A 27198-nucleotide genomic window follows, 5' to 3' on the forward strand; every position below is an offset into this window, starting at 1 on the left:
AAGAAATATCCCATGTGTAAATCTTTCCCTTGTAGATGTCACTGCTATAGACATAATTTTACATGATTGAACCATGTGATTTAAGATTATACCATACTTGCAAAGAACTACCAAATGTATATGTCAGACATGTGGTTGAGACAGAGAGGAGTATGATGTGTTCTACTCATTCCTAACCATAAATAACAAAAAAGGCATAATATGAGACATGAAAGATTGTACAGTATTTTGTGGACTTTTTTGCAATAACTAGAGCAAAAGTGTGTTCCTGGAATGGTTCAGCGTTGACCTGAAACTGAGTTTTGTATACTTATGACTAATTTTTTGTTGCAGTCACACAAACAATAGACATATTTCTGTTGGACACACAAATGTGGAGAGAAGCCACATGCTCAGCACCAGTTATTCTACACACTGAAAATATATTACAGAATACTGTGTATTTTGAGAACAGAGCAAGAAGGGTTTAATAGGGAGTAATTATGATGCATTGTAATTTGACAAAAACAGGAAGGGGATACCAAAGTTCAAGAGCTCAGGAGCATTTTAACTCTGCAGAAAATGGCCTGGAGGTCCTTGGTGGACACCAAGTTGAAAATGAGGCAGAGATGTGGCCTTGCAGCAAAGATACCAAATGGTACCCTAGGCTGCATTGGACAAAGCATTGCCAGAAGATCAGAGGAGACAATCCTTACCCTTTATTCAGTGCTGGTGAGGCCACAGCTGGAGTGCTGTGTCCAGTTTTGGGCTCTCCAGTGCAAGAGAGACATGGACACACTGGAGAGAGTCCAACAATGTCACTAGGGTCACTAGGGACTGAAGGGACTGGAGCACATCACATATGAGGAAAGGCTGAGAGGGCTGGGACTGTTTACCCTGGAGAAGAGAAGGCTCGGGGGAATCTTGTCATCTATAGAAATACCTGAAGGGAGGGTGCAAAGAGGATGGATGCAGGCTCTTTTCAGTGGTGCCCAGTGGCAGGATCAGAGGCAATGGGCACAAACTGAAACACAACAGTTTTCCACTGAACATCAGGAAACACTTCTTTACTGTGAGGGTGACTGAGCATTGGCACAGGTTGCCCAGGGAGGCTGTGGAGTCTCCATCCCTGGAGATATTCAAAAGCCATGTGGACAAGGTGGCCCTTCTTGAGCAGGGTGTTTCGACAAGGTGATCGCCAGAGGTCCCTTCCAACCTCAACCACTCTGTGATTCTGTGATTCATGGCATCCTCAAGGCTGAAGTAGAATAAGGTTGAAGCAGTCTAGAATGACTCGTGTTCCTAGATGAGAGGGGCAGCATGGACTATCATGTGGTTTCATGAAGTTTGGGATTAAAAACAAAACCATTGGCTGTGAACAGAAAAATGGAGACATAAGGAGACCTCTTGAGGCATTCAGAGCAAAGGGTTACAAAATGAAGCTGTTATTCGCTGAGAAATGAAGGCAAAAAATATTGTAAGTGAGTAAAAATACATTTGTGAATAGTCAGGGAGCAGGAAGTAGTGGGCATATGAAAGACCCTTTGGAAAGTGTCACTACAACTCTTTTTAATGACTGTCCTCAAAATTATACCTAGGAGTAAGAAAGTACTTTGGTCTTAGTGCCTATTCACTTGTTGGTATCATTTCACTTTCCACTTTCTGCTTTGCTTAAGGAGTCCAAAATCACAACAGCAGCAACTCTTTTTATTATTTTGGAGGCTTTGATCATGGGTTATTTATGCTAACAGTTGCCTATTTTAGCTATGGCTGTTAGGTTTGTGTGTTACATGATCGTATATGATGGCAAACTCTTTGGACATTGACTGAAGGAATGAATGCTCCCATCAGGAAAATGTACATACTTTGCTGGTAAATTAGCACAATTCCATCAGCCTCAAAGAAGCGTATCGGTTTTCTCCACCTGCAGGTCTCCCACTGCCTCTTCTTGGGCACAATGTGAGAGTGACAATTTCCAGTCATTACCAGTTTGGAGGAGCTATTTGGAGCTGCAGCAGGCTACCAGATCTCCCTAGCAATGCAAATGTCATCAGCCAGCGCTAGATGCTACTCACCTCTCTGTATGAGCAGCACACCTTAGTGCCTGTTGCACATGCCTCAGAGCCCATTGGTAATTCTGGAGTTCAGTCATTCATGAATGTTTAGGAAACAAGTACACCTGAATATTTCAGGGGTGAACAACCATCCTGCCATCTATTCAAAACATATTTTTCCTATGTATCTGCACCTAGTTAAAAATATACTTTTAAATGTTAGTGAAATAGAACAGACATGATACACCCAAAGGAAATACTTCATCAAAAAAAAAAACCAAAGTAGTTTTAAAATGAAGACAGGTTTTAGAGCCATCCTTAGAGAAATGTGAGAAGATGAAGAGATGTGAACATAATGCTCTTGAAAAGGGGAAAATATTAAAGATTTCTTTATTTTACTCTTTCGTGAAATCAAATTCTTTGAGAAATCACAGCTGTACTCAAGCTGACATGAACACACTGAGCAGTATCTTCCCCTGATAGGAGTCAACATTCCCTTTGAATTCAACACAACTGGGACTTCAGCCATGTTGCAGACATTAATTTTCTATGGATACTCAAAACTACCTCACTAACCCACTTAGATGGGCTCATCCAGTCACACAAACAACTTCCCTAATGCAAGACCCGAGGTGCTAAACAAGGTTGTAATCTCTTTAGTTCTTCTAGTAAATCTGGTTAGTAAAACATTTTTAGCCACCTGTGAGCTGAGAAGGGCTTACAAGTTGTTTAGATTCACAGCTACAGTAAGCTTGCTGGCACTAATGCTGTTCTTCTAGCTGTCATTCATCTCCTCTGCTAGATCCTTTATAGTTTACAAAATAATCTATCTAAACATTTTGTACATGGAAAAGGAAAGCCATGAAGCTTTAATCTTACAGTGTGTTTAAAAAATACATACAGGGTTTTTTTTTCAGCTGTTACCTCTATCACGGAATGGAAATAAGAAAATTGGTCTGTAAAAGATTCATTGAGATGCTTTTCCATTACATTAGGTTCCGACCGGAGCTGTTAATTTGGTCTGGGAAGGTACTACTGAAATCAAACAGTTAGAAACAAAGGAGCCACATGAGCAGAGGAGACAATGCCTCTGCACAGCTGGAGAGGAAGAAACCTCACCTGGGATGTTGGGAACCAGCAAGATGAGGCTAGATGAACCTGTTACAACAGTCATAAAATGAGAGAGTGATGATGCTCGTTGGGATCTGCCTATTGCCAGGCAGGCCTGGTCACAAACACACTTTGGAGAAACCTCAGAAGTATTGTGCTGCTACATCTGTGCCCTTAGTGCCACATCTCCAGTGAGCTCTTGGATCTCCAAGCATACCCTTAGGGCTTGCTTTGCCTGAGGGAAAGCTGTTGACTCCAATGAGTTGCTGCTGAAAAGCACATTAGTTAATAAATCCACCATAGTACGAGCAGTGAAGGACTGCAAATATGACCATGCCTTGGTTTTGGGAGGCAGTGTGCAGGGGCCGTGTGTGATAGTTGCCTCCCCCCCTGCCCAGATGGTGGTGTCTGATGGCCAGGGTGTCAATTTGCAAGCCAAAGTCTGCACTGCAGTTGCCAGCACAATTTGTTTCTTGTCAATAAAGCAGCAGCCTAGGGCTCTGCATCACTGAGTAGTAATGAAGCTAAATTAATTTCAATATTAGCTCCTAGTTCAACAAAGAAAAAAAGGCAGCCCGAAAACAGTAAACCTGGGAAGCAAAACCAAACTACATGAGAGATCCTAGATGGCAATAGGCAGAGCTTTGCTCCTGATGACTTTTTTTATGAACTAAATTACCTTCTATTTGGGGTTTCATTAAATCTGAGCCCCTAAAGCTTATTTCTTCATAGTTTGGAGCTTTAAATCAAGATTTGAAAGTCCCAGTTGAAGAAGCAGCAGATAAATTTCTCGTCAGCCTTGTGTGAGCGTGCATTTTGTGCTTTTTCCATTCAGGTGGCATTTGGTACCCTCCTTGACTTCCATGACAAATGTAATTATTCCTTTCTCATGCGTGCAGTTGGTCTGAGTCTCATGTGTATAGTTTAATGATGCATTTATTAGCATGAAAATCTCACTACCATGAGTATTGACTAAGGCAAAACTGTTTATTGTTTTGAGTAGGAGGTCTCCCCAAGCCTAAAAGGGGCTTTCAGGAGTTAGACCCATCAGACAAAACTCTTGCCCTGTTGAAGTCAGTGAGAATCGTACTGTTAAATGGCTACAGGCAGAATTTTAATGGCGGAGTGTTGCACCGTGAGCTATCTTGTGGCGAGCTCTCAGCTTGACTGCAGACAGTGGGGATGCACTGATTTACACCGGCTGAGAGCCCGTCTGCTCCATTTCACACTCGAAAAGCAATCTGTGCCTGCTCAGTAATGCATGCAAGCATGTACTTAAAGTTAAGCATGTGGTTAAATGTTTGCTGAAGTGGACCTCACAGCACAAAAGATGGGTATAGTTCCCTCCTCTAACTACCCTTTTTAAAATAATTTCATCCACTATTTTGCATGCTTTTAGGGAAATGATGTTATGAAGAGCTCTGATTACCTGCTGTCAGTGAGCTGCATGACTTTTCCTAGCACAAAAACAAAAGTGAAAAGTATGTTAAATGCTGCTTCACTGAAAGTAATTATTTCAATGCATTGTCTAAGTGCTCTTATAAAAGCTGCAATTAATAAAAATGCATTGACTCAGGTATTCTTACGCACAGTGTTCAAATTTCTTAAGGCTAAGAGGTAGCAAAGCCTGTGTTCTGAACAGATATCAACTTTCCTATTTTTTTTCTATATTTTCCTGACTATTTCTACCATTTCTTTGTTTGCAACTAGTACTACAAACAATACTAATGTTTTTGTTGCAGAGTGATGAACGAAATGTTTTCCCCAGAGTGCCATCCTGTAACTCACATCAAGCACAACTATGTGCTTTTTTAGTCTCAACATAAACAACCTAGTGATGGGTTTCAGTCGTTTTTATAGTGGCAGCTGTGGACAAATGTGAAAATTGTGCGTTCAACACTTTGAGTTCATTTTGATCATTGTTGAAAGACTGTTAGTTGCTTTTTACTAACATGCCTGAAAGAAGTCTTCTGCTTTTGCTGGGGCTTGTTTTACTCGTAGCTAGTTCTGAAGTGATTGGCTGATTTAATTTCTTTCAGCCTCCAGAAACCCACAGCCCAACTCTTCCAATATGCTTTTTCAGAGATTCTCTATTTGGATATTTGGAGATTTGAATTTGGGTTTATGGAGGGTTAGTTGGTTGGTTGTTTCCGAAGGAGAAATTCAGACATACCAGGTGCTGAAAAAAGCCCGAAAGAGTTAACCAAGATCTCAGGGCCTGCAGGTTACTTCATAAGCCCCTTGAATCTCTAGTTCACAGTTCACCCGCAGTGCCTACAAGCTCCACTTTCCTAAGGCAGCATTCCTTCTGTCAACTTTCTTCTACTGCTTCAAATGTTGTAGCATGTAATTTCAAGACTTAAATGTCTCTATCCCTCCCTAAAGCTCCCACATTAAATTAGAATTTAAATACAAAACTTGTTAGCCTGACAGTATTAGCCGAACTAATGAATTTTGAGATCATTTTTTTCTCTCTTCTATCTCAAATTATTTAGGAAATACAATGATACAAGGTATTATTTATAAAAAGAGAGCTCCTCTGTGTTAGTTGCCAAATATCCCCATGCAGGGAAAGACAGGCCTCATGCCAAAGAATATATCATTGTAATCATTCCCAGGTCTGTATTTTCACCAGTGACCTGTGGCTAGCAATATCTGCACTTACTCCACATCACACTACCATCACCTGCTGTGCAAAAAATCTTCCAATACTTTTAAAAGCAGGATATAGGCACCTGTCCTTTCTCTCTTTTCTTTCTAAGTCTATTTTGACTACTAAGCCTACAATAGGACAAATCACTGATGCTGATTACAGAAATGTCCCCCTTTAAGGAAGAAAAATGCCTCCATAGGCAAAGCAGTAAGAAGAAAATGCGCTTTGGCAATTGAAGGAGTAGACTGGCTTTGCAACCATTCAATTTCTCAGCAAGCACATTAGGTAGTTTAAAGCTACTCTTCCATTGATGCTTGCTGTTGAATGCAATACGCCTCCATAGCAAACAGAAGAAGAAAAAAAAATCAGTCATCAGAGACCAGGGCTGTGTAAGAAGAAAGGAACATTGTAACCTGAAATAGAAATAATGTCCGGATCACATTTTTACCTTGTGTTTAAAGGATATTTCCCTGTGTAGTACATTACAAGAAAAGCAGTACTAAGCACCTTTCTGTTTCCCTAGAGGACTGTCTGCTTATTTTAGGGCTATGATGGATAAAGCTATGAAACATGCAGTCTGTACCTGTGAGCAGTCTGATATGAACATTATTTCAGATCGCAGACTCAAACTTTAAGGAATAGCCTCAGGTCCTGCCTTAGGAACTCCTCTGTAGTAGCTTTGATATGACAAATGTAGTCATACACGCATAGAGATACAAAAATAAAAAGAATGGGGAGAAAAGGCAGGGGGGGAAAAAGCCCTAATCAGTGTTCAAGATGATGGAATGATTTAAAAAGAGATTTCAGCCCAAATTCCGTTGCAGCAGGAGTTGCGCTGCTGAAGACATTATGCAGTGCAAAACAGGGTTGTGCCTCCACGCATGCATGAGCAGCTTGCTGAACCTCTCGTGTTCCTGAGGGAGAGTAAGCTTACGGTTCCTGGGGATCATAGAATCATAGAATGTGTCAGGTTGGAAGGGACCTTTAAAGGTCATCTAATCCAACCCCCCTGCAGTAAGCAGGGACATCTTTAACTAGATCAGATTGCTCAGAGCCTCAGAGGATGCCACCTCTTGAGTCAGATAAGTCTGTTATGAATATCCACCAAAAAGAAAAAGTGGCTTCCTTAGACAGAAGTTCCCAAAGCAGGTTGATGATGACAATATCTTTGACCACGGCATAAGCGTGATGTCTTCTGAACAGATATTTGCTTGTCTCAGGTCTGAGGAGCCTAAGCACTAGTAGCCTGAAATGTGTTTGCCTTTATCTGTTGTATCTTGAATTTATGACTGCATAAGGAATTTGCAGGACTCGTTACCACAATAAATATAAAAGGTGTCAAAATAATCTATTTCATTTGTAAAAGTTCAAAATGAGAAAAATTTGAATTACAGGCAGAGAATGTTTTGGTCCCTTTCCAATATTTTGCACATAAATATAAAGGTCAACAAATGGAGTTTGCTTTTCCATGGAGACTACAACAACTCTTGATTTAGTAAACCACAAAATTCGATATATTTAAGCAAACAATTTCTTAATTCATCATAGCATTTTAATGACTCAGTGTTTACTTTGATTTAAAGTTGTTTTTTAAATGATGTCAATTCCTTTTTACGCAGGTAGAATATATAATCCTCTCTGGCATAAAGCATGCAGTGCTAAATAGATCTAAAAAAGTCATATGACCTTAAAAAAGTCAAACAAACAAAACACTCCAGAAGATTCACTTCAATGGTCTGGTACCCAGTAATAAAATTCAAGGGTCTTATCCAAACTATTGATGCATCAAGGGCAAGAGCAGCCTGATCCTGAAAGGTCCCGAGCACTCTCAGAAGGGAGCCATTGCTATTTCCCATGTTCATGCTCAGGAGATGCCTGGTAGGCACCAAGGCTTTGACCAGAGGCCAAGGTTAGCAAGGAGTGAGCTCTGGAAATTTGTGTGAGACAACTCAAGATGGGTAATTTAGGTACTGTTCCCTGTACGTGAGCATGTCCCATGGGAAGAGCTTGCTGCAGGAGGCAGCCTTGCACTTTCCTGACCAGTCCAAGGTGAAACTGCAAAGGAATCAATTTACTTCTTCAAAGTGGTTAACACAATCGATTCCTTTTTGGCAGTCCTGAATGTCATTTAGGCAGCTCAGATTTCTTTTTTCAAGCATTGCTACCCTGACTATAGCCAAATTCCTCTAGGTTTTTCCATTATTTTTAATTTAGGTAAAGCAAAAAAATCCATGCCTTCTGGTTTTAGAGCCTTTCTTTATTTCAGCTGTTATAAGAGGAAAGAGCAGAGTTCTAGGGCTCTGTTTTGCATGATGCGTGTTTTGTTTTCCCCTGATCCTTTCTGCCATGCCAGTGTTATATAATAGGTATTATTAAGTACCTAAAAAACAAAAATGTGGAAATTCATGAAGGAGGAGAGAAGTGGGCACTTCTTGTTGACTCTGGTCAACTCCTGAAGACAAAAGTCTTCCTTTAATCCATAAAAGAAATGTGATATGGAAGGTACTGTAATCAAAGAATCTGTTGCCTATTAGGACCCATATTATTAAACATGGCCTCTAAAAAGGATACCTCAGTTTTCTGTTTCCAGTCTCTTGACAATAGGTGACTTTTGGAAATTAAAAGATCCACAGAATTAACTGGAGCTTTGGGAGCTCCATGCCCCAGGGTATCTGGCTTTTCATATCTGAAAAGGTACAGAAAAGAGAGAAATGCAAAATTTCTGTGTTTGTCCCACTAGGTGTAATATCTCCTCACTAAGATTGCCAACAATGGGACCAGCTGTACTTTTTGCTTTCAAGGTATGATGTGTAAATAACGTAATGTCCATTATGGTGAAAAGGGCTGCTTGCTCAGTCATAATCATATGACTTGTTTTCTAAAATAACAGATAAACACTGATTTGTCAGACACTGCATTTGTAGCTGCATCTCAGACTTTTAAACAGAAAATGCCAGCTAATGGTATGGCTTGGATAAGAAAATTACCAGAGTGCAATTCTTAGAGACATCTGGGTCTGCTGTTGTTATCCCATTAGTAGGTACCAAGTAATATCATACATCACACACCACCAGAAACCCCAAAATGTGTGCACTGCCTTGTTGCTTAAAACTCTACAGTTGTCTTAACATGTTATCAATATGCATCAAAAATCGAAGACCCAGGCACTTCAGTGCCCAGCAGCCCTCAATACTTCTTGCATAAATCTATTTAAAATGTGACCTTAGTAAATTAGGTTAAATGCTGTAAATTTGATTCCTGAAATGAGGCCAAGATACCAGTTCTGCATGTCTCCTAACTTCTTTAGGATGTGAATGGATTCTTTGCAGACTTGTATCTCCATCTTATTGAGTCTGCTTTAGACTGCATTTCTATTTCTTGAGTCAGAGTTTAGTCCTAACATGTGAAATTTAATTAACAACTGGAAAAATGAAGTTAATCTGGCTTAATAGCTGATAAGGATCTCCAGTCTATTGTCAGATCCTTTTGCTTTCCAAATTCTTTTGCAAATGTGACATGCTAATACAAAAAATGCAGCCCTTTTTCCAAAATTCTGAATTAGCTTATGAGGTTTTTTTACAGTTGCATCTGTGTTCTTCCTGAAGTCCCCTCATTATCATTTTATATATCTATATAGTGTTCCTTAGCCAAACAAGAGAGCAATTGATTGCATAAAAAAGGAGCAAAAAGTTGGACAGTGCCCCACTCCATTTTGAATAAGTTCAGCCTTTGATATGCTATAATCAGAGGTGAAAAACCTGATAGCCTATTACTTTTTCTCTTAGCTGCTTTAGGCTGATCACTCTTTTACTTTGGTGTTTAAAATTTTATCTCTGATGTTTAGATTCCTACAGGTGGTATTGAAAGAAAATATCTTGATGAAATAATCTGCATCACTGGCAAAATATTCACAGGTGTATCCGTTCCGCAAGCCTGCATCCCTGAGCCTGATGAGGGGTCCCTCATCCAAGAGACCTGGGTCACGCTGATGGAAACTGGTTATCGGCTGCAAGTTCAGTTGACCTGTGGGCAGAACCACACTGGAAATGTGGAAAGGAGGATGTCCTCTTGGTCTCAGTCCTTCAGTGGCAAAAGTCCACTTTATTTAAATGGGGATGAAGTTTCTGGAGTCATAATTATAGACCGTAGAGCAATTATAGACCTTGCAGCAGGTCTGGCCTATCCAAGCAGCAGCCAGAACAGAAAAGTTACCCCCCAGTCACCCATACAGAGAAAACCTCACCTGTGCTTAGTTTTGTAGTCTATGTGTTGTTTAGTAATTTTGGAGTTGCAGATCACAAGCCTTCTGGGGAGCGGGAACAGTCGGGGGGATTAGGACCAGCCATCGGATGTCAGTGTTGAGCTGCATGTATCCAGTAAAATGGAGAGCTCACCAACAGGCGGCAAAATGCTTGGGTCTTAAAAGTTTTTCTGTTTATTAGTTGAAGGTAGTTTGTCACTGAGCTCAACCTGAGAGGCAAAGCAATTCGTCACCACGCACGTGTGTGCGTACGTGTGTGTTTGTTTGGATTTTGATGACACAGGGAATGCCAACCCCACAGACTCATCACACATCGTGCCGTTGGATCAAGACAGCACCCAGGTCTTCGTGGTAATATTCGTGGTTTCTTTCTAATGGGCGCGACTAGTTTGATATTGCTAATCCGGGAGGTATCAAGAGTTTTCAGTCTAAAATTAGCAACATTTTTCCATTAATAAGCAGGCATTTACTTTTCCACATAAACAAGATTGCAGAACTGTAGCACATGTATGCATATGCAAGAAGAAAATAGAATTAATTAAGCAACAGAAACATTTTTATTTCCTGTGTCATGTTTTTTCTTGTGTCTAGTAGCTCCTTTCAAGGACAGGTCTAGCACAAAAAATCTAAATAGGTAACAAGAAAGTGGGAAAATTTGCAAAATGATTAAATGCCACTTAAATTAAGTAGGTGGCTGGGTCAGCAAATCCAGAAGTTAACACGGCCCAGAATTGCTGGATAATCTGCATATGGATTTATATCAGTCTTTCTTTAAGTAATGGCTTGTCACTGAGAAGAAATGGGAGTTTTCCTAATGGCTAACCACTCCATCAGAAAAGATATATTTGTCAAATCCAATGCTCAACATTAAGCAAAACTGAAACATATGTTGTTCTTCTTTTGAAAATATTAGGTCTTCAGCAAGCCCGTGAAGTTTGTATGGGATACATAGGTAACAAATCACCAAATTTTGAAATGCAGCCATGTCTGAAGCTTTCTGCTGGCCAACAAAGGCAGACAGGGCAAGGTGTGCAGAAGGGTGTCCATTTAGAAATGGAAGAACACTTAGGGGAAAGGAAGGGATAACCTGCACTTACAAGTTACCAATTTTAGAGGAATATATTATAAAGTGGTAATAGTCACATTTTCAGCTTTTTGTCCCGTTCAAAGGGTATAAAATTTCCTTTGTGACTTTAACAATTCTATTGGTTGTGCTTTTACTATGTGGATGACAACAGAAACCTTGGTGACGATGCTGCTGGCTCTGTTACAGTGGCACCCAGTGCCCCCAGATGGGGCTCAGGTTGCCCAGCTGCTGGGTGCTGTAAAGGTTGGAAACACTAAAAATCATTCCATAAAGCTTTGTTTTTGATTGCAGGAAAATTCTTTTAATGAAAGGCATTATGAAGCGCTTACTGAAAAATGTGTTCACTTTCTTCGCTCCTAAGAAAATCCGACAGCGTTTGTTTTCCTGGCGTCTTCACAGCCAGGACTTTCATCACGTGCTCATTTTATTTCTTCTTCTTGCCACATCCTGAAGTTAAGTGTGGTAGCTTTGACCAGTTCCTCCTCTGAAGGAATTGGGACAGCCCAAAGAGTCAAGGAAGCAGGGAGGGAAGGTTGATGGGCAACTGGTGGCTGTGAAGGGGAGCCGACAGCTACGTAAAAGTGGCTTTTTTTTAGGTTTTATCCCCTTTTTATTAAAAAAAAATGTGAGATACTTGTATAAATTTAAAGAGATAAATACAATCATACATACTGTTTACCCACTGGGAAAAACAATTTGATTTTCTGAAGGAAAAATAAAACCTTCCACCTCCCCGTGTAAAGGTAACTACACCAAGCAGCATTGCAGATTGTTGGGGGGGGTTTTCCCATTTTCCTTGGATTATATGGAAAGTGCAGCATAATTAACACAGAGATCAAAGAGAAGGACAGCATATGGATTGGCATTGGACTGAGTCGGGGACAACTCATGTAAGATATCGGGGGGCCCCTTTAGGACTCAGCTACAAAACATTAGATGGAGTCGCTGGTTCAACAGAAGTAAGACCTTGCCGATGCAGTTAGGGTCACTGCATTGCCTAGCAGAAGAAGTTGAAGGAGGTTAGCTGTAAGGACACATGCAGTTGAGCCAGAGGCTTCCTTTGTTGCTGAGAACTGTTACAGTACCAACGGCAAGAGACAGCCATGCCACTGTGATATTGCCTGAGCAAAACTGTAGTACATTTTGTGGCGTTCAGCAAATCACGTACTCTCAGAAATGCAACCAGGACGCTGGAAATATTTGTGATAGAAGACCTAAGGCCCTCTTCCTGACCAAATGAAAATTGCAAATGTTTATCAAAAAATGGAAAATCTAAACCAAGAAAGACTGAGATCTACTCCAGAATCGCCCCAGCTTAATGATTAGATGTCTCTCTTGGAAACGGGAAACACAAATTTTCTCTTTCAGAAGGAGGCAGAGAGGCTATTTGACCTGAGGCTCTGGGAAATAGGATTTTAGTGAACCTATGTGATCCTCCCATCAGCTACTGCATCTGAGCAGAGCTCAGCCAAAGCCAGGGATTGCACTGTAGACAAATGCAGAGACTACAGGTTGTATGAACCAGCTTTTGCTGTAGGGCTTTCTAGGACAACTTCCTAAATAAATGCCTAATTGGGATTGTGTAGCTGTGAGTTGTTCTTACAGGACTGGCTCTTTGATTCTTAAAACGGGCAGAGACCTTCATTTCTAAGCTGTCCTGTTTTGCCTCATTTCTTCAGGTAACTGATGCTGTTTCCTTTTTTCATGAAATGCAGAGAATACTTGTGTTCATTCGTATATAATATCAGACGTGGTTTCCTCCAGCTCTCCAAGGAGGCTTGCAGACTAGAGCTTAATGATTCTATACCCGTTTTAGATACCAGCATGCTGACAGTTTGAAGTATTTATCCCACCCATGTTACACCTGTACTTGAGCACCTCATATTCTTTAGTGCCTTTACCCTCATAGTACTAACACCCCACTTCTGAAATCAAAACCAAGGCCCTTCTCTTGTGCTTGAAATCAGGGTCTTAAACTGTGTTGTGGATGTAGGCATTAGCAACCTGCCTAACATCGCCCAGGGGTTCAGCAGCAGAAAGGGGGCTCTTAATCTTTTCCCCCATGTCCAAAGCAGCTGTCCTAAAGGGTGGCTGCTGTCCCGCATGCAGGACTGCTCCAGGGCTGTGGTTTCCATCAATTTCATCAGGATTCAGGACTGTTCCTCACCTTTGAAAATCACACGTGTAGATTTTCTGTGTTCTGCCTGAACTGGTAAATGGGGATGTCTATGTGCTTGTATGTATGTTAATGGTCTCCACACGAACCACACACTCGTATTTCTGAGTGCATGCAGAGACTTGCAAACAGATCAATAAAATTTATGATAACCACGTGACTTCTCAGCTTTTGCTTTCCTGAGAAGGGTTGAAATTTGCTGTAATGAATCTGCTGTGGAACTGCAGCAGCTGGTTAGACAGTAAGGGCTTTACCGCTTGATGGAAGTGAAAATAAAAATGTTAAATAATTATAACCTCTTGTAGTCATACACTCTGCAGAAAGAGTTCTGACAGTAACATATTGTCCTTTTCTTCCTTCATTTGCATCCTGAATAGTCTGGGTTATTCCCTGGGATACAGCAACGTGCTTTGCTTTGTTTTGTACCTCCGTGTACTGCGGCATTTCCCATGTTGTCATCACCAATGACGGGATGCACGTTCTTCTGAGCTATTAGGCACAGCTCAAGTCTTAAAGCTTATCAAGCTATAGGATGCCCGAGATGGGGAGATAATGCTGTGGCCACAGGGGAGAAAGGAAGATTAAGAAAAAACTCTGCTTTGTAGTGATGGTACATGGTCCAAGGTCCCACAGCCTGCTTCTCCCTGAGTACTCAGTAGCTTGTCAGGCAGGAGGAAAGGGTAAATAACACTCTTCTCATGACTGGCTGAGGAATATATAGCCATTAAATTTATTCTCAAGACACACTGAGCTTGAGCAGGGCCTTTTCAGATCTCTAGCTCATTCTACAATTGTATGTATAATGATTTTAACAACACCAGCTCCATGACTGTTACTCAATTCCACACACATTCACTGCAGAGGTTTTGCAGATGGCAGTGGGGGATTATACTGAAGAAAACCAGCTGTAAAAATGCAGGCATTTGGTCCAGAATTTAAAGGAGAATATATGTTATCTCTCAGGAGGAGGTTTGTTAGCTATAAAACAGACTTATGGCAAACAAGTGTAGGTCAGCCCCTGAAAGTGATCTAGGATCATTGCCCCTGTCCACATTCTCGAATAGGTCTGACAGACCTTGATTAGTTTTAGTAAGGAAAAGTGGTGTGCACACGCCAAGGCATTACCATATCACCTGTAATTGCAATAATGCAGAGAAGATATAACACTGGAAGAGACAGTTAGGAAACTCATGGTGTTTAAATTCTGTTTCTTTAGGGAGTGTGACTGAAGAAAAGGGAACTTGTGCATATTCACAAGTTTCATCCAGCTGAGTTCCTGAACATCCCAGAAACCTCATGGGAATATGGTAACTTCCATTGTGCTTGACGGCTTTTTATTTGGAGCGCAAAAAATCCACCTGTACCATATCAAAATAATTTTCATTTAAGCGACTATAAATTTACTACTTTTCAGAATTATATATCAGTTTTGGCTCAGCTACTTCACTGTTTATTAAAAGAATCTTACAACCAGCTTTTCTACAGACGTATAAAATCACTGCAGTGAGTGATGCCCCAGACATTCCCTTCCAATTATGTTCAACTACAAGAGTCAATTGCTATAAGACATTTCATTCTTCAATGACTATTTTCATGGATGTGATTTAAATTATACCGAAGGTTTTTAATTAAAGTCACCCTTGTCATGAAAATATTTAATTTGTATTGATATATTTGTAGCTATAAAACACTGTCCTGATGCTTGGAAAAGGCTCTTTAAAATTCATAAGACTATTTTAATACAATGCCGACACTGTGTTACTTGTGACATGAGATATCTGTCAGTCATTCGTTATCTGTCTGGCTGGTGAGGCTGTAGAGGTGAAATTCTAGCTTTGACTGTTTCAGAACAGTAGAGGTTTCTGACAGGCTTGTATAGCTTCAGTTAAGTATGAGTAAAAATAACGTTTCATAAAAGTAGGGTTGCAAAGTCTTGCAACTTTTTACAAGTCTCATGGTCATAAGTGTGCTTCTCAGAGGCTCAGCTTTTGAAGTCACCTCTCTGCAGGAATAGCTGAAGTTTTTTTTCTGAAGAATTCTGGTTCTAGCCTTTGGCATTGCAAGTAAATGCTTTAATATGATATCCTTCAGGGATCATAATCCAAAAAGTGAGTAGAAATAACTTGATACAGGCATCTTTCTTTTATTTTTATTTTTTTACCTGGCAGCACTGAAACGGAGAAGTTGTAGAATATCAATCTTTCAAGATATGGTTAGAGAAAGCCACCTGGATCTAGTGTTGAGTGGGAAGCCGGATTAGGTGGCCTCTGGAGGTCCCTTGCAGGCTATGCTTCCTAAAATTCTATGATTTGAAAGTCATTTTCACAATATGTTATAACCTTGAGGATTTTCACATACTAAAAATCAGTATTTCTTTTCTAGGGCCTGGAGCATTAGGTCTCTACTTATTATGCTTCCATAGTTCCTATTGTATAAGCCTCCTTCTCTGAGTGAGGCTGTGCTGTGCCTTGGAGAAACAACAAAACACTGTGCCTCAAAAGCCTTTGTTTTGGCTTCTGTTTCTTATGACATTTAAGGATGCCCAATGTAACAGCAATTATGGGAGAATATGGCATAGCAGCTTTCTAGAAGGTGGTAATGTTTGTATATCAGTAGTATAAAGCTAGCTGCTAGCATCAGCAACTTTTGACATCTCCCTATTTGTTTTTTTCCCCATCTCATTTTGGAAGCCTCTACTGACGACCTTCTGCTAGAGTGAAACCAGCCACTTATTCCTACCTACTTTTTCCTATATTTCTCAGTGGATCTCCAGGCATGCAAAATTCTCCTCCCATCTGGTGGCTGCTTGGCTTCTTGAAGACCCACTGGCAAGGAAATTTTTTCCCTTTGTAAATCCGTGCCAGCCTCATCATCAGGCTGTTCCTGGTGTATGTGCTCACTGGCTCTTTCTGAGGCCTCCATCCAAAAGATTTGTAAGGCTTGATTTCCCTTTGCCAAAGCTCTGCTGAGCTTTCCCAGTACCCACTGATTCTTTTTAGTCTAGCTTAACCAGGCTGCCTAGTGGAGGTGTCAGGCTTTCTGATCACACTCCTCTTTCACACGGGGTCCCACCAGTTACCCTGCAGTTCTGCAATATGGACACTGTCTCATGCAAGCAGTTTCACATCACAGTTCCATCATTCAGTTCCTTAGAAACTCCATCTGGTCCAAGAGATTTGTGTCTGCTCTTTCCATCCATTGATTTCTGGTCTTGTCCAATGCTCTTATTTGAGACAGAGCCTCTGCTGTATCCCCCACGAAGATTTTCAGCATGGGAAATGCCTTGAGCTTCTCCATGATAAACATATGCAGAAAGATAATTTCATTTCTCTGCTCTGTCCTTATCTTACTTGAGCATTCATTCCTTTTATGCCTTTGCATTCTATCAGGTCTTCACATCTTCTGGCAGATGTCCTGCAACTGCTGTGTCTGAAAAAAATGTTATGCTTTTTGCAAGCTATTCTTCAATATCTTCTTTAGCGTTCCTTATGGCATTTTCACAGGTAACCTGGCAAAGTTTAGGATCCTGTCTATTTTCCTGATCAGGCCACAAATTCCCAATCCAGTGTGCCACTGGCTGTCCACTTCATGTAAATTTTGCAGACTGCCTCGTATGTCTAGCTCATGACTTTCCAGGCCCTCAGATGTCATTCTTCGTGTCCTAGGGCACTCTGAAACCATAGCGCTTCTCATTTTACAAGCAGCAGTGGGTCAGTGAAGAAAATAGGTAGTTCCGTGATGAGCCAACCTAACGAAGGCAGCTTCCAGATGAACTGCTGTGAAGTGGTTGTATTTCCTAGGACTTAAAGTACCAGCTCTTACCAAAAAGGTTCCTGCAATTGAAGTATTCATAAAGCCACTTCTTTTAATATGGTTTCTCTGTTGTGTGATAATGTAATTGATCTTATGGTGCTGCTTTTCTCCCCCAAAACCAGGTTCAATAGGACTTTCTCTTTCTACCAAGCCAATGAGGTTTACAAAACTCAGAAAAAAAATCTCTGTCAAATTTGGTTGAAACTTGCTAATAGATTCAATATTTTTTAAGGGACACTAACAGATACATTTATATGGATAGCACAACCACGTAGTTCTAATTTCTAGAAGAATGGAGACAGAAAACAAAATCTTTCAAAGAAGCAACACAGAAAGAGTAAGCAGTGATTCCTGTGACAGCTACGGCAGCTGGTAACTGTACCGCCACACCAGTTTTCAACAGGCAGAAATCTTTTCCCACGTCACATTTTGGTTGTGTATCCAGAAAGCCCAGACAGTGTCTTGATATCAGTGAGCAACCCACATGCAGGACCCAGCTCACCTCCCATCTGCCGCAAAGCACTGCCTGGTTGTGTCCTTTGCCCATGCCACCTGACCTGCCTGAAATGGTTTCAACCTGATCACTGACCACCCTGGCTAGTACTCACTGCTGTTTCACCTCCCCTGCTGTCCCTCTGCCCTTGCAGACAAGTGTGTATAGCAGCTGCCCATGGGCTCCAAAGACTCCCTCTCATGGTGCAGGAGCCTCAGGAGCAGAGGGACAACAAAAAAACCATACCTCGGAGACAGTTAGTGGAGGTGAGCCGCTGCCTTTGCCCCAGGCAAAAATCTCACTATCCCTTTTCTCTAATTCAGTTGTGTTACCCAACCAGTAAGTCTGAGCCTGCCTGCGGTCACTGCGCCTTGCAAAGTGGTGATGGAGGACTACTTAGATAGAAAGCCTATGCAGATTAAAGTGTGCAAATTAAAACGAGTGTAAAGATAATTGCATCTCAATAGCCTTTCCTCCCTCATTCACCATCCTTTAACCTCTCCTTCAGGTCATAGGGTACGTGTAATGATTAGGCATCTGCTGTGCCTTGAACCACAACAGCTTTGGCTTTGCTACTCTACACAAGTGCCTCTGTTACCTCATATGCTCCCTTCCTGCTACCTCATGTGCTCCCTTTCTGTTGTATCCTGTGTCCCTCATCTGAAACTCTGACTGTAAACATTTGTGGCTAAAGTTGTCTCTTAGTTACATTTTCAATGTATGCAGAAAAATGGGCAGTGGCATTTAGACCCCTGTAAAACAAACAAAAAATAAACCCGAAGGCTCATACGTTCTTCTGCGGTATTGGGAAAGTTCCTCCCTGAACGCTCTGTGACTCAATCCATTTAATGCTGGTTTTGTACATCGTGTTTGATAAGTTCTGTGTAAGTAAAAAGAAAATCTGTGGCAAAATGAGGACATAAATCATTCATAAGATGGTTACAACTGTGTGTCATTTCAACTTCTTCTTCTTGCTGAGACTTAATTTTTCTAACTATGTATGCAGAAGACATCCCCTGAAGTACTTAATAACACCACACTGATTTTTCCTGTGGTGTAGTTGATCTTACAGAGTCCAATTTTACATCAAGTTCACTATGTCTGTGCTGAAGACAATTATATAGTAAACCAACAGATGAAGTAGATGGAATTAAAAACAAGCTGACAATCCTTATATAGCTTCTTTAAAAAGTTAAATGGAGCAACAAAGACAGTAAAAGCCTAAGAAAGGAACCTATGCTGCTTTTCATTTCCCTACAAATAATGCTGATAAGGGCTTTTTTTGGAGTGGGGTGGGGGTTATAAACAAAAATATTATTACAGCTTTTGGCTGTGAAATAGCAGTCAGAGAAAGCCAAGACAGATTTCAGAACATGTTTCTGTTCAGTTAAATGATTACTTTTTTCCCAGTCAGATTTAATATTCTCTCCCTGTTTAAAGTACGTTTAAACACATAGCATATGCAAACATGCCTCATAAAAATTGGCCCTTTGTCTGTGGTCAAAAAGAGAGTATGCCTACAAAAACGTAGATTGTATGTGGGCTCGCAGTAGAGGAGGAATGCTTTTTCCAATCTCTACTGCAGAAATTTAGCTTTAGCTTAAGAAAACTGGTTCTCCCTTTGCTTTGTGCCGTGAGTCTGACTTTGCTTTCTACTGTTACCTTTTTCACCTGTTCAGGTGGCCTTTAAAACAAGTACATGTAATGTACTTCGAAAAAACATTGTTATTTCAAGAGGTACTTCAGGAAACAGAAACCCCACAACAGTGTTGGGTTTTTTACATCTACTGGCAAGACACAGATTTCCAAGATAAAAGCAGTGGCATCCTTTGGTCTAATCAAGGTTTAATTGAGTCTGCACTGTCAGTCAGGCAAAGGGCTGAAAGAAACAAAGCAGAATTGTAGAGAGCAGCCTCAAAGAACCATCATTTAGTAATTTCCAGAGGTTGCCAGCTGGTTGACAGAAGTGCTGCTGAGCTCTTTTTAAAACAAGCTTTTCTAATTACTAACGTTTCTGGTTTCTCTAATTATCTGCTCATTGTTCTGTAAAAGACTAAGCACTTTTTTAGCATTCCAACTAAGAAATCATAATATGTTAGTAATATAGCAATATAACAACATATAAGCTGGTCCCATCACCATTAGCAACAGCTGATGTCTCCCTCTATGCCAGCCTAGACCCCATCTGCCTCTCCAGATAGAGAACATGATTCTCTTTTTAATGCATCTCGCAGCATCTTCTGATGAACCAGTCAGCTGGTTTTGTTCCTCCTCTTCTTTCACACCTCTATTCTCCTAGTAACAGTGGGGATAAAATGACAGATATTTCAAATAAACGAGTGCTTTGAAAGAGAAGCTTTTCTTTTTTGAAAAAGGCAACAGGAGCACTTAATTTACTCTTGTCTTGTCTTGTGCCTCTGGAAAGCCTCTGGAAAGGCTGGGAGAATTAGGGAGTTAGATGTCCATACTTGAAGGCCACCTCTGCTAGAACAGGATTTGTTCCTGTGTTCCACCTCTCCGGCGCACAAATCCCAGCCACCGCTCTTTGGCTGCAATTAACAGTTTAGTAGCTAATTCACATACCTTTGGTTACCATTTCGCTCAGCGCAGAATCCCACATCTTCCACCAGCCTCTGAACTCCAGCTCTTACAGCAGTCAGTGAAAATATATTGATTTTGGTGACCATTAGGAATGTTTGCCTCAATTCCAGTATAATATGTTCTTGCACTGTAGATTAACGTGACCTTTTGAAAACGAGTATCAAACATTTGTTTTTAGAAGTTACAGTGTTTACCTTAGCATGTATTCATCCAGTTTGCACTGCTAATGTATTTTGGTTATTGCACACTCAATGAAGTCAATAATTGCTTGCTAGACATCCAAACCTTTCAAAAACGTTGCACTTAGAATACCTTTAGCACGTCTGCTATTGTTTGCAAGACTAACCATGCATGCTTTTGGAGTAGTAATGTGAATTTTTCTTCTGATGGGGATATGGCAATAAGTCAAACTCAATCTGAAATGTAAATCCATTGATGTGATTACTGGCTTCTCATTCACAAAGTTGCTTTCTTTTTGGTTTTATTTGAGATGTCTGTAGTTTGGGGAAGATTTTTATCAAATGTACTTCATGTAAATTGAGTATAACCAGTAATTTGCTGCTGTAATTTTTTACATCTGGAATGACAACAGTTTCTCCATCATTTGTCTCACTTTGCCACTGAATACTGTTGTATTCTAGCACCTTCTACATCAAATCGACAGTAATAATGAAATTATTCATAAATTTATGAGCCTGATTCTCTAGCTCTTCTCACCTTTTGGGTAAAAACTCACTTTGGGCTAAATTGAGGGAGTTAATTTTTCATATTTTCATTGTCATATAGACAAATAGTTGATCTGTGTTCTTTGTTTCTGAAGAGTGTTTGTTTTAGGTTGATGGCAATTTTCCTGGTGGAACGGAAGGTCACCAGTACTTGGTTTGTTATATCTGCAGTAAAAAATGAGAAGATTTTGGAAAATGAGAAGTGTACAGTGTTGCTTAAAGATAGTCAGGCTCTCTTCCTTGGGAACTTCCTTCAGGTGGAGTGAAAACATTCCATCTCATCTACTATAAATTTTCTCCTGGTCTTCATGACTTGTATTTTCCCAGGTATCTGTAGATGATGTGGTGATTCTTGCATCAAACCCCCACATTTTTAATGGACCTCACACTTTGTCTGTTAATCCACACTTACTCATTTTGTAGGGAGTATATTCAGCATTACCATTTCAAGAAGTCACCACTGCCAGACCACTTTTTAAAATGTAATTGCCGCTTTTATGAACCTTGAATAGGTGTAGATATGCTCTTAGAGAGCTGAGAAACCACCCCCAGGTGATGTCTTCCAGCTGGGAGAGACAAGAAAATCCTGGCTTCCAGCTGAAACTGTGACCAGGTCTCAGGGCAAGCCCATTCTCATAGAGGCAAGTTCTTGCCTTGGCATGAAACAGATGGGGCAGTGCTGGATGTTTCTTCCAGAGGCACGTACCAGTGCCAGTCCCCCTTCCTGCCATGTCTACTACACTTCAACTGCTGACACATACATGCCAGCCACACTAGGAGATTAAGACTGCAAACTGGCATCACACTCCAAGGAAAAGCCAGCCAAGGGGCACAAGTGTGGTTCAATGTGCCTGCAGCAGCCCAAACCATGGAAGGAGGAGACAGCTGCCCTCTGGACCAACCCAGAGCATGTGCATTGTCTTCTCGTTCAGCTTTGAAATGCAGTGAATTTCAGTAATCCCTCCCAGAGGTGACAAATTGCAGGATTATTAAGGGGTTCTTATCGTGGCAGAGGCAACACAATTTTTCTTGCAAGCTAGAAATGAAAAAAGTATTTTTTAGAGGTTTTGTGTTAAACTGGTTGTGTACCTTTTCTTCTAGTCCTAGAAAGAAACACAAGTATTGGGCAAACCAGAATTAAACAACATTTGATAAAAGCACATATATATTTTTTTACAGAAAGGATATCTTTCTACAGATCCAGCTAACATGCCTCCACACTACACAATAGCTCAGGTTTATATACAACTGTTGTAAATCAGTGCAGCCCCACTAATGAGTGGGTAGCACTGCGTCACTAGAAAAAAGTGATCCTACTTGGTGTCTTCACTTAAGAAACACAGCTAAAATCCCGATTCGCTCTAAGGCATCACTGACCAGAGCACCGTACGATGAAGAAAAGCACAGTGACAAATCAGAAGGCAATATCCTTCAAGAGTTTGATCGATTCCCTGAGTTTTGCAGAGATTGTGCCTACCCCAGCTTGAATTTTCTGTTCAAGGTGATTCTAGAAGGAAAATAAAACTCTTCTCCCATAGTACTCCTGTTTCCTCAAATTGAGCTCTTATTTCAGGTTCTTTTGTTATAACCTCAATTTCAGTATAATGCAGATCGTAGAAAATGAATTTTCTGCCAGGAGGGTGTGGAAATTTCATCTTGGTCAGAGAAATGGAGGCCTTGTAATAGACTGATGCATCGATCATTAGTGCATCAGACAAGTGATTCCTGAATTAGTATGGTGTTTTCTTAACAAATATTTCCTGAATATGTTTTTTCCTGATGTCTTAGCATGTCCAAATCAGCCTTTCCAATAGCCATAAGCAACGCTCTTTGGTTTCTCCTGTGGCAATCAGGCAAATGTAACTTACACAATGGTCACAGTAAAGATATCGTTGGATCATTGTCTGTGACAATTGTTAATTCTTAGGATTTAGAAAACCAGGGTATCTTTAATTGTTGCTTTGATGACCCAAGCACAGTGCAGGGGTATATAATACAATCCAGTAAGAAATGTCATTATCTATCTATTGCAAATAAAAATATCTTTGCTTTTTGGCAGAGGTCTGTTATTTCATCTACTGCAATTACACATGCTTTCCAGGAATTTTCTGAGAATCAGACTGTAACAGACGCGACTTTCAAATTTATTTTTACTCTTCTTCATTCATTTTGTTCATAATATGACCATAAAAAAAAAGCTGGCTTGCAATAATTGTATAGAGAGAATCAAAACAACACTCAACAACAACTACTTTACCCCAGCTCTCCTCCATAGCTCCAAACAGCAGAAGTTATTGGCAGCCTTTGTATGATATAATTTTAACTGTGTGTGCTTAGTCTAAAGCCTTGGATGTTGACAGAAAGATTACAGGGTTTTTTTTCTGACCTTGAGCAAAAAGGTAAGTGCTAACTGTTGTGCATCAGCAGAGAAGGGTGAGTAGTATGTGGGTTAGGATTTGGAGGCAGTACTTCTAAAAGACACCATCACACCTTCCCACTTAATCCCAGAAAAAATGTAGCAATGCGTGACAGTTTTGCTGATGATCTGAATGCAACCAGATTTAAATTAATATAATGCAAATAAACACAATTCCTGTGGCAGAAATTTCCTTTCTGTGGAGGCTTTGGCCCATCTCCTCCCCCCCTCACCCAAGTCTATTCAAAACATAGATGGTAGGATACAGTGGGAAACCTCAGACACGAACCTGAGAGTGCTGTACTTAAAATGGGTTTTTAGATGGCCTTCCAACACAAGTGCACAGAAAACACTCTGGCTTCCTTTGTAAAGCAGACTGCATTCCCAAACCACGCTTACTTTTTTCTTCCATAGTTGTCATATCCAATTCCCCTTCCATGCAGCACATATACATGTATACATAAACACTTTATGTATATGTTTATAGTTTTGTCCATGAATCTCATTCTTACTTGCTTCATGTTTTCTTAGTTACCAAAAAGTTCCTTTTGCCAAGTTTTCCAAAATCTGCTTTAAATGCTTATTAAGGTAATGCTGAATTTGCTCTTTGAAGAAGACTCAGGATCCCACTGAGCTTCTTTTTATTTTTGTTAATTTTGAAAGTACTGGAAAGAATGCTACAGTTAACCAATGGAATCATTTTGATAAAGGCCACTTTTATTTTTGGTACTTCTCTTAAGTGCCAATACACTTTAATGGGACAGTAATTCAGTTTCAAAGTGACTCAAGGCTTTTATAGCATATCCCAACAAAGGAAATTGAGCCAGTTATCCTACCACTGGGAAAAGTTGTAATGCAGTGAGTTTTAGAAACAGGAATAGAGAAATTGCACTTCATTGCGGCATTTTATCTTCCTGGTGTTCTAAAAAAAACTGCATTATAGTCATAGCACTGAAAAATGAGATGGTGGCTGCATCCCTCACTTTCCTGGAAGCTCAGTGCTGTGGGACCTTGACCAAGTTGTTCACATCCCCAGTCCAGAAGGAGATGTTCAGCACAGTGGCACCAGAATTCACTGTCTTCTCTTCCACAGCTCACCCAAAGACTTGCACAATGCCCAGGTGGGAAGAAGCACCCCTTTCTTGGGTGCTCAGAGGAGACAAGTAAAGAGCTGGTCTCTGGTAGCTGGCTGAGCACCACAAGAGGGTGAGCTTCCACCAGACACATGTGTAGCAAGCTGGGCCATGAAGCTCCAGGAGCTATCAGAGGTGTCCATCTGCTCAGCCCATGGGCTCCTGTGGCATGAAGAAAGACGTTTTTATGCCTGGCAGGTGATATGTGTCCAGCTTAGTTAAACTGGCCTACTGCTTCCAAGAGTCTGCACTGAGACATCCTACTGAGTCCAAGCTGTCACTCATCCACCGAAGACTCCAGGAAGGAGGAATGGAGAGTCTTCCCAGCAGCATGGTCCTCTGAAGATCATGCTGTTCTGCAATATAAGACTTCCAATGAGAAATGACAGAAAAGTAGGAAAAGATCAATTCAGGTCCATCCGCATATCCACAAAGGCCAATTAGAATAAGAAAGGCAGTTTCTTTATGACAGCCAGGTAATGAGAGGATGACATGCTGTCTCTCACTGCAAATGCATAACTAAGCCTCCCATCTGAGGGAAGACATTATCCCTCTGTACTTTCCTTAGAAAGAATTTTACAAAGGTAAATATATTCTACTAAAGGAAATACTTCACTGCATTATAAGTCTTCCTAATTATAGCTGTGGAGGTGGAAACAAAGACAAGAAGCAATGCAGGGCAGCTGGTGTTTGTCCTGTCAACAGCAACTAATTTCCTCTCTTGTATCATTGCATGAGCGCCTTCACAACTCCTATCCCTTAATATGGGGTATTATAGACTTTACTCTAATTGGGATGTTCTGAAAGACACACAAAACCGGAGATCCCATCTACTCTGAAGATCCAGGGGTTGTTTTTAGAATACAGATTTTTCCATGCATCCTACAGTTAAAATAATTATTTCTGTCTTTTCCCCATATTCTAGAGCATGTGCTCTTTGCTAGGTGAATATTGCATCTCACCTCAAGGTGGATTTATGTCATCAGTACTGCCTGTATATCACTTGCAAAGCACTTAGGTATCCTTCAGGGTAAAATGTACTGCATTCTGCTTTATTTCATATTGTGTCCTTGCCTAGATCCTTGAAAGTTTTTTATTACTTGGCATATGTTGGTTGGGTTTTTTTCCATAATCAGTTTAAATGCAATGTGTCCCTTGTCCAAGTTAATTACATGGTTGGGTTAATGACTCATTGCTTCAGGCACTTGAGTGGGAAACTTAGCCAGTCATTAACGCACTGGCTATTTTATTGCCTCTAAGCTCAAGTTTCCATCCAAAACCTAGAATCCAAAGTGGTTACCTTCATCAGAATCAGGTGAAAGCGGAAGACTCAAAGACCTTTTCTTATGCAAAACTACCACTGAATTCAGAAGCTACTGGCTTAGGTGCTTCGCAAACTAGATAGCTGAGAGTCCGGGGAATTATATCATATTAATAGCAATGTGACAGAGGGCCGAATTCACAGCCTGGTTAGGATGGCATCTGCTGGCTGGAGAGCAGGAAATGAGACCACTGAAACAAGCAATTATAAAATCTCTGTGGAACACTTCACGTAAAGCTACGTCAGAATACATTTAGGGGTGAAAAACCCATATAACTCAGAAACCATAAAAACCCAGTCAACCAGAACTGCAATTCTCAGAAGAAACTGAGCAAGAGTTTTGTAAGTTGTGGTCTGTGGGAAACAGGCATTACGTTTGTTTCTGGGAGACACATGCCCATCCATCACTGCAATTCTCTGTAGAAGCAAACAAGAAATCCCCCTCAGCACCTTTGAAAATCCCCGTCTGCTTAAAAAAAAAAATGTCATTGACCACTGGAGGCATTTTTTCCTTTGAGCACAAGAAGCAGAGGGAGAGAGGAAGCGGAAGGCTCAAGTGCAAGTTTCATTATGATGCTAATTATAAGCTCCTCCTCTGAGCTGGTTAGCACTTATTTTGATAAGCTGATGTTCAAGACCACTTTCTGTCACAATTCTGGCAGTTCTAGCAAAATGAAATACTTGTCTCAGGCAGCTCTGATCCCCTTCTTAGGTAAGCCAGTTCTGTGCAAGCCTGAATGCATCTCTGTTTGTATACAGTGTCCCAAAGGCAATGTTTGTGTTCTTTGTTTCAGTAGACAGAGGAATTGGTTCTCTCATGTTTTATTCATGAACGTATATCTTGTGAATGTGGCCTCCAATATGTATTAGAGGCAAAAATATCACTAGCAGTAATACCTAAAAGACTCTTTACTTGTGTAACAAATGGACACGCAAATTAAATTACCACTGGTAATGCATGCCCACTCCACAATTGTAGCCCAGTTTGGAATGCTGCTGAAGCAATTATCTTAGTTCAGAATTGCAAATCAGGAGTTCGTTTTAATCAGGAAAGTAGGACATCTCATCTTAAACAAAGACAGTAGTACAGGTCTGTAACACATCTGACAAATTACTGTCGGGTTGGCAGAATGTATCAAATTGCCCTCTCTTGACACCCAGCCTCAAAAGGGAACTCCAGCTAAGCAGTCCTTTCTTTGTTCATTCCCAGCAGCCGTATTTGGTTGCAGAATGGCTAATTAGAACAAAGATCTTTGCTTTCCTTGTTTGTGACTTTGTCATTCTAACTAGATACAGCCCTTATATTTACCTGCAGAAATGATTAAAGACAATGGGAAGCAACTATTCAGTTGGTGATATCCTATACTCATTTAATC

The sequence above is a fragment of the Larus michahellis genome, chromosome 1 (assembly GCF_964199755.1).
Source record: "Larus michahellis chromosome 1, bLarMic1.1, whole genome shotgun sequence".
Lineage (NCBI taxonomy): Eukaryota > Metazoa > Chordata > Aves > Charadriiformes > Laridae > Larus > Larus michahellis.